Here is a 7,826-nt window from a genome sequence, read left to right on the forward strand (position 1 = left end):
CGCAAACACAGGGTAACCTAGAAATACATATTGGTCGACTGGTATTGTGTAGACTTTCGACATGTTTTTTTTTTTTTCAATACAAAGAAAAGGAAAAACCGTCAAAAAAATGGCAAATATTATCACGTGATAAATCACGTCCGTCGACTTCAACCAACTTTTCTACGTTACCCCGACTTTTGCGTTCACTACGTTTTTTTTTTGCTATCTGTTTGGATAAGCAGCTCTGAATTTGTTTTTATTTAAAAACACGACAAAACGCGATTATATAATGCGACGACCGTATATTGAATACAAGTGGTATTCACATGTTTTACTCAAAGCTTACAACAATAACACGAGAAGCACTCTCCCTTGCAGGGTCTTCTACCTTATAACCTGACCTAGGGAGCCACAGAGAACCACAAATAATGGGGCGTTCCCTGGCGACTACCTAGCTCAATGATAAAACACACGTCTTTGGGAAGGGGAATGTAACAGAAGCTATCGATATAATGATAAATACAAGGTAGCATGAATGTACAGTTAATAATAATGTCAGCAGGATATGGTGGATTTTTTTGTTTATTTCGTGAAATGTATGTAGTTTTACATCGTAATTTATGTCAAATACTGTGAGCATGTGACTGTGCCAAATTCCCGAATTCCATTTCTCAAAGACTTGATATCAACTTTCGGACTTCTTGCATATCCTCATTGTAACGATGCTGATCAAACCAATCTATATATTTTGTTCTTTTCTAACATTATCTGTATTGAAAAAAACAAACAAACAAAAAAAAACGATAAATCATAAAATTTATAAATTATACACTCCATGTTTGAAATAAGCAGTTATTATATCTTATTAATTTAATTATATGAATAATAATGAAAAATATTTTGTCCACGAATTACAATACGACGAATGCCATTTCATAGCTAATATGTCTACTAAGATATAACATTATTTGCATGAGATCGCGATGATAGATGTTTTTTTTTTATTTGTTTGGATAATGACTGCCTGACGCTGTAGTTAAATGTGGCCAGTGCAAACGGAGTACATTATGACTGACCAGTTCTAGGGTAAACTTGCGGGCAAGTGGTAATGCAATACACGTATATAGTAGTTAAAGCGGGGGAGTCGTCACCTGCGCATGCGGCAAACGGAAATAGCATGTCGTTGTTAACAAACAAGCGTCTACCCATGGGCCTTTGCGTTTTTTGGTGCGTTGTTATCGCGCAAGTGCAGGTGACGACCCGCAGCCGCTTTAATATGAGTGAAGGCCATGTTGAAATCTAACCAAACATAAACAGTTATCCCAACCCGAGTCTCGCATAACGAAAAAGAAAACTCGTTTACGCTGGTTCATTGTGACTAGTTCTTACCTCCGCCATGATTTTGTCCGAATTTTATGTCAGCATACCACTCTATGATCAGAAAATAATAATTGGAACAAATCAGTTTTTAAATATTAGAATGTCAGTAAGAGTACACGTCAAACTGCCACATCTCACAGAATAAACAAAGACCGTGACCACGATTTGAATTCTCTCTAAAATGTTGATAGCGCAAAACATATTTGATTGGGAGTGGATAGATGGAAATATCATTTCAAAGAAGAACGTTCGGAACACATGATTGTATGACATAAAGTATTATACTTATATTTTTCAATCAATGATATTGCAATATAATTGCAAATGAATTGATTATACAAAAATAATGGCAATTTATTCATTTTTAGGTATTTAAGTTAAGGTATGTTTATTGCAGGGTACTGATTCAACACTCAATGTCACGCATGACTTTACTGAACATTAAGTCAGTTAATACTCACTCGGAAAGCAATATCCTACGTAATTATGCCCTTCTACGCACACCTTTCCTATGGGACAAACGACTCCAGTACAGGCGCCACCTGTGGCGATACATGAAAAACAATTTGAAAGCCAATTTAGAATTCCCTACAGTGTAATAACAATAAACCTGATATGTATACGTGTTCTTACATACGTTCGATGTCATCCTTCTTCGCCACAACACATATTAAACATTAATACATTAAATCATCGTATGAAATCTTGGATACATGTCTCGTATTAAATACAACCATTCCTTAACTACCGAATAAGCTCACGATCCGTGATTTCGTTGTTTTGCTGTTAGTATCACATGCAGCTAAACATTACGTCAATGTGTAATTAATCATAGACTGCACTATCGACAAGCATTAAAGGGACATTGGCATTGTTTCAATCACATCGATATGAGAATTACAAACTGGATAACATTTTTTGTTATCATGGTGCAATTACAATAACTCAGAATAATATCGACTGAACGTTTATTTTGTGAAGGGTTATATTTCTGTCGATTTTCGGCAACCGTAACTACAAATATGCAATAACAAATGCGCTTAGTCGTCATGCCTATTTAGCATAAATTAGCCTATGATTCGTTGGCGTAATTACGTACAATTTTTGGCACTGGATCATGTGTTCAATTGATATGACTTATTTCATAAACTCAAATTCGACAAAAAAAAACATCAAATGGGTAAAACTATCCACTAATATTATCCAGCTATACGAACAAGTAAAAACACGTGATAACATCATAGTTTGCACTGAAAATAATTATTTCGTCTCATTGGCTGATACGTACAGATAACAGAATTATTAGTAATGTTATAGATGTCACAGATATTGACCACTAGGAACGTCAGTTTAGTATTTATACACAAGTCTAATACTGTGAACGTTTAACTACTGTATTCGTGAAGCAATCATTCATGTATTCATCTTAAAAACATGTTTGTCTCTCGATCTACAGTTGTAGGTTTGAGTGTGCTTTTAGAAAGTTGTCTTTTAGAGTGTGCTACAATAACACTTTTCGTAGGTTGTTTCCATGTAACTGCAGTGCGAGTGTAATGTTAGTTAGTAGTGGTGTGAATACGTGTTACAATTTATACAAAAATTGTATCGATGCATTTAGAGAACTGTCATCCACCAATGCTGTTATTACTACGATGTTAATGAGTGATACTAAAGTTGTATTGTCGGCCAAATATATTCGAAAGCCTTTCAAGTTTTGAGTAACATGCCCTGGAACCAAATACTGAAGTTACGTTGTTCTCGAGTTGTACTGATCGAAATATGGTGTTCTGCAGTGCGCCGTTTATCGTCTAAGTGAGTTATTACAGTCTTCACTACAATACTACCCATGCACTGCCGTTTAAATTCTGCCTCAGGTGCACGCCACAAACAATTAACATAGGAAGTGCTATGATGCTCGATATTAGAAGTTCGCTCAAACGCTGTAGTAACATGGGTAAAATAATCGTCATATAAATTCGAAAGGGAGTAAACCGAATGGCTATACAGGAAACAACCCAAAAGTCTAATCTTATTGACGATTACTTAACAACGAATATTAATTTTGACAAATAACAGAGAATTTCGCCTGTGATTCGATGGTTTGGCGCGATATTAAGGTGTTACAAAGTCAATCAAAACCGAGTATACTCTGCTCGACGATGTTCTGATTTGCTGTATTGATTTCATTGCAGAACTCGTATTACTTTACATTTCGAAGCCTTCAAACAGAGTTTTGCCGACAAAACCACTTTAAATGAAGATCTCTCTCTGTCGCAGCAAAGAAACGGGTCATTGTATAACTAGCGAATTTGTTGCCATTATATATCACTTTAATTTAATTCATAAAAGGCAGTATGCTCCAGTGACCAATTAGCTAGGTTTGTCAGGCGTTTACTAACATGAACGTGTGGTGGCGCTCGTCTAGTTAGACAGCCACGGACCTAATATATATAATGCATACTGTTAAATGGTCAGAAACAGTCATTGTTTTAAAATTTAGCAACATACACATATGTAGATATATTCTATTAATCTCCGAAAGTTGAAATATTAACTTTGAAAAGTTGTTTCCACCATCAAAAGAAAGGAACGTAACAATCAAGGCTGGAGGCCCCACTATAGATGAATCTTCGCCGCACGAGATACGCTGAAAATTGTCAATGCGAGTTACCTTGCTATCTAGTTACCAGTTTGGTATTTGTTGGAGTTGTTGCACCATTATATAAAACAACATGAGACATAGACAATTAATTGAAAGTCCGATTCATAATAGAGATAAAGTACGTACGCTTATATTCTTCCGGGGGTTTGGCATTCACTGATTTTTTCAACGGCAAGGCTGAGTACATAGAACACAGCAAACAGCTGATTAACATCACTGTAATGAATCTCATCCTATCCTGTGTATAAAACGATGACAATATTTATGTGTCGGCCCAATAATATGCATCACGGGCAAAAACTTCATTATGAGACGGGAATTACACATCTCATTGTTTCTCAATACATATGTGGCGTAACAAATTTCTAAACAACACGCATGAAATTGTTTTTAAATTGTTGACAGGGAAATTTCTCAACTTAGTATCATATTCCCATGATACAGACCGTGGATTACCCTAGTTAAACGTTTCGAAACAATTTTCGTAAATTAGCTTACTAATCTCTGACAGAAAAAAAAAATAGTAACCTATCGATTCCTTATCATATTTGTGAAAGATTCAACGAGTATTTGTTTATCACAATTAATAATCAAAACGCACTTACAGTACGCTGGTTGTAAAGGGAGGAGAGTTGAATCACCGCCTGTTGCAAGATGTGGTGACGTCCGAGGACTGAGGATGTACACATATCACGTGATAAATCGTCAATATGGCACATACATTATGATAACTCCTGTTTCAGAATGTCACGCATCGAGTGATCGATATCTGTTGATTATGAGAAGTAGCATGGACCTGGTGGACATTTAAAATAAAATAATAAATTATATAAACAGAACTGCAATATTTGAAAACATATGTATTTATTAGTTTATTAAATTAGCAAATCAACTATTTCAGTCATTTTTTTAGTAGCAGTGCCGTTTCAACAAGTGATTTGAATGCCAGGAAAGGCGCACAAAATGATTGTATTGTTAATGGTAAGTTCTATTTCCCATGTACATGTACCTCTACTGGAAAATTATGAGTTGGATCCTACCTCAAATTACACCAAACCAATGGTTTATGTAAATCTCGGTCAGTATCTCTCTCCCGTGGAATTTGTGAATCAATAGAGCGCATTCACTAAATAAAATAGCGTGTCGTTCCAGAAAGTTGCCTGTAATACGATGTCTGAATCTACGAGACAAGAACATTTGAATAGATCCATATGCACATAAAGATGTGTACACTGACGACCGTGTCTATAAATTTGTCACAGCATATATTTACCAGACAGTGGTGGATTACTATCTGTAAAAACGCGAATATTCCGAGTCGCAAAGTTTGTAAATGGGTTGCAAGCGGAAAAGATTCTTCTTTTTCCAATCGCCATACTAAATGTATTCAAATGTATTCAGGCAATGGCATGCCTCCAATGCTTGTTTCACATTGAAGCCACGGTAGAACGGCATGAAGGCATTCTTAGTTGCTGCTAGGTCATGTTGTCTGCAATGGCACATCCGGAGAAGACAAATACCGTTGTTTTTTTCAATATGCAATGTCTACCGGGTTTACGAATGCAAAACTTACTCACTTATACTTTACTCACCATAACACATATGTATATATATATATATATATATATATATATATATATATATATATACTGCATATGCTACTTAAAGGGTGGTGGTCGTCGTGCCGCGTCCTGTTCGATATGGGACTCATAACGACGTATACAACGCGTGTAAAATACATTGTTTATTTACTTGAAATTCGAACACGCGCTGCGCTGCGCGACGACCACCGCGCGTTAACTTAAATACGTGTATGTTTGTATATCAATGCCGTTACTAAAATGCGAGACGATCATAAACTTGTAGTTTCAACCTCTCCTTGTTTATATACATTTTATTTGAAATGTGAGTATTCCAATAATAGTAGTTATATTTGCGCAGACCTTGTTGTGACAATAAGTCATATCAATCATGTCACGTGGCACATCGTTAATATGACACATACATCATTATTGCACCTGCCCTGTGTCCAAATGTGACGCGTCAAGTGATCAATATAAGAAGATTGACGAGGAGCACCGCGGACCAGGCTGAAATTAAAATAAAAAATACACGAAAGTCCGCGAGCTGTTGTGTAAAATACGTGTAAGCCATAGACAGTTATTTGTACAGTTAATTGAGAAGATTACCCAATTAATTTTAGGATATTTTTAAAATTAGTTGTTCCCCATAAATCTTGACTTGAGAGAAAATTTTCTCTGTGTTTTTTTTTTTTTTTTTTTTATTTTTTTTTAAATAATAGTTTGACTGGTTTGAAATCGTTTTGATTGTGACTTGCTTGTTGCGGACTATATGACACGGATAATAGTGCGTGTTAATTATTCAAGTCACGTAAGGGAGTGTGACGAATTCGAAACTGAAGACTTCGTAGACCAACATACATTGCGCCAATCCCAGTACAATCAATCAACACTTCATTTCACATTATTACTATTAATTTCCACTTTACACTGCAGTGAAATTAACAACTTCTAATACCGTTTAGGCTCAGTTTCAGACAGCGGGTATCCTCCTCCTTTACTGCTCGGTGTATCTGATTATAGTATTGTTAACTCATAATCATACACCAATGCGTACTCGACTTTGTTATACTCGTATAGACAAGTAGAAATGTGGTGATTGTAACAGCCGATGTTTAATAGTATCATTGACACATAATATAAGCCTAACGCGCAGCTTGCCACAAATTTAATGGTCCTGTTTCTACAATCTTCTCATAAGTTCTCAAACACGTTTTTTTCTCTGAGTTCACTGTTTGAGTTACAGCCCAGTGCCCGGCAATAGAGGGATTGGTACTTGCGTCAGTCAACGTAAAATCGCCGTACACGATAACGGTAGCGGCGATCGCGAATTGATCAGCTCTGCGCCAGAAAGTACGTCATGCTGCCCTGTCAAATGTGGGTGGTGTACATACTACGATGCATTTCTGACGTGGCATTAGTCGTTACTGCGCCCTCGCCGTCCGATTCACCCGCATTCTTGCTGTCATTCAAATATCGGCGAATAACCGCTTGTAGCGATTTGGTATATCCCGAAACAACTCCACCACGTTTTTTTGTGAAATATGAGAACACTTTATTCTTTACTCTATTATTATAAGTATTTGCAACAATCAAAACATAATAGTAGTTAGTGATAATTTAATGTGTACTATTTTCAGTAGTTAAAGACTTCTCACTTCTCGCAGGTCAATTCACAATACTCTTTCGTTTTTATGAAATAGCAAGCCTGATTTACATTATCGTCTTATCATTAAGGTAAAAGCCTCAGTGTTAGCCATACATGGCAATGTGAATTGGTTTGTTAGAAATTTTCGTGCAGGTATAATTTCATTGTAACACAGAACAGCACCATTCTCTGTGTTACAGTACTGTATTTTTAGAAAATAAATACAATTCAAAAACTGTTATTTTTTTGGAAAAATTGCAAAGAACACAATATTAAGGCAAGCTGTTATTTTTTTAAACCTGGATTTTTAACCTATCAGACACTAAAACGGTTGATATTATAATCTTGTTTAGACGCGACTGTTCGGTTCGAGCCAGTAAATTTATCTGAACGAGCCGATCTACGGTGTTCGGCCCCATTCAATCAACGGATTTGACACTCGTCTCCATGCCGACTATGGACACGTGAACACTTTTGAGCTGATGGCTCTAGTCGAACTTTATTACACTGACCAGTGACCTTTTGTTATCAGTTCACCACGATAACAAAACGCAAACTTTTTTATAAGTATGAC

At 36.2% G+C, this 7,826-nt stretch overlaps 1 long non-coding RNA gene across 1 annotated transcript; it reads right to left on the bottom strand.

Moving 5' to 3' along the window:
* Positions 1-546: 546 nt before the first annotated feature.
* Positions 547-4,711, bottom strand: LOC144363248 (uncharacterized). The gene is made up of 5 exons (XR_014931535.1): positions 4,630-4,711; positions 4,151-4,262; positions 1,824-1,904; positions 1,372-1,413; positions 547-750 (listed from the first exon to the last, which is right to left on the bottom strand). It is a non-coding gene; the product is annotated as an uncharacterized LOC144363248 (long non-coding RNA).
* Positions 4,712-7,826: the final 3,115 nt, after the last annotated feature.

This window comes from Saccoglossus kowalevskii, chromosome 14 (genome assembly GCF_978046115.1).
Source record: "Saccoglossus kowalevskii chromosome 14, keSacKowa6.1, whole genome shotgun sequence".
Lineage (NCBI taxonomy): Eukaryota > Metazoa > Hemichordata > Enteropneusta > Harrimaniidae > Saccoglossus > Saccoglossus kowalevskii.